We start from the raw sequence: 1,400 nt of genomic DNA on the forward strand, positions 1-1,400 counted from the left end.
ATAACCATGAAATAAGCTATTTTTATCTACCTTGACATATATATCCTGAATGAGAAAGCTGATAGGCCTGCCTTCTGAGAATGCCATTAACCTTATTTGAAGAATTATGTTACATTTTTGGTAGGAAATTTTAAGAAGAATGTAGAAAATTCAAATGCATTCACACAGTAACAAGGGTGGTAATGCAACTCAAAAGCATGCCTTATTAATAAAAATAAACTAAAGGTAAGATTTGGGGAAGGAAAGCCAATACAGGAATACTCAGATATTGAGGAATGTCAAGTAAAATTATTAATTTGTTTTCCTTTACTGAGGATAGGAAGTAGAAATGACAAATGGAATGTAGAAACAAATTTTCACTCAACATCAAAAATATTTCTCTATAACAGTTGTGTAAATGGGGAATTTTCTACTTAGAAGATACCCAAAAGTAGTTTGTAAAACAATTCTGCAATTAAATAGAGAAGATAGAAGGTGGTGGGAGAAGATAATCTGCATTTTTCCTTCTTGTCCTAAAATTCTATGATTCTGTGTTAATCCAATAAAGTCGACCAGAAGATGCTGAAAGATTTAGCTCAGGACCTTACATTAGGAAGGTAAACCCTGAAGAAAGATATTATAAAATGTCTTCACTGAAATCAATAGCCTGTGTCTGAGAATAAATGAATTATTATAATTTCTGAGAAGAAAAATCTGTCATACTAAATCAAAACTTTTAATATGTGTGAAAGAAAAAATGCTGAGTGAAAAATTTACTTGATTGTAATGAACGTTACTAAGTTCAGTAGGTATGGAGATATTAAAATCACAATCCTTTATGTCCAAAGTAGACACTGCATTTCCCTAGTGGCCTTTTAAATTTACACTATGAATCAATGACCTCTGAAAGGCTTGCAATTTCTAATGTTTTATGCTTCTGTGATATGTTGTCATTCTGTGATGTAATCATTTAAAATAGACTTCGCCAAGAAGAGTTCTTTTCTCAATTATGATTTATCAAAGACTTTCTTGTTCCCTACCTGTTACTGATGACCCAACATAACAACCAACTGAACATTTTGACTTCTCATGTTTCAAGCAAATATTTGACATCATATTGGTAAAGTTTTAATCCCTTTGAATTAATTTTCTTATCTTTAAGATTGCTGTTACTTATATGCCTTTTGGAAAGTTTCTAAGTACTAAAATATATCTCTTATGAAGTCTTTTGGAACAAGGAAGCATATAGAAGATTCTATTAATGACTTTTTTATTAATCCTCATACTTCTGTGAGAAGTATATCCTTGATATGCAGGTGAAAGAGGATTATATAGCCAAGCAGTAAGCCAGAGTATTTCAATATAGCTTAGGAAAATATAGCAAGAGTTTCTTTTCTGATTAGGTTTACTATTTGCTGAGA

Source organism: Phocoena sinus, chromosome 4, assembly GCF_008692025.1.
Source record: "Phocoena sinus isolate mPhoSin1 chromosome 4, mPhoSin1.pri, whole genome shotgun sequence".
In the NCBI taxonomy this organism is placed as follows: Eukaryota; Metazoa; Chordata; class Mammalia; order Artiodactyla; family Phocoenidae; genus Phocoena; species Phocoena sinus.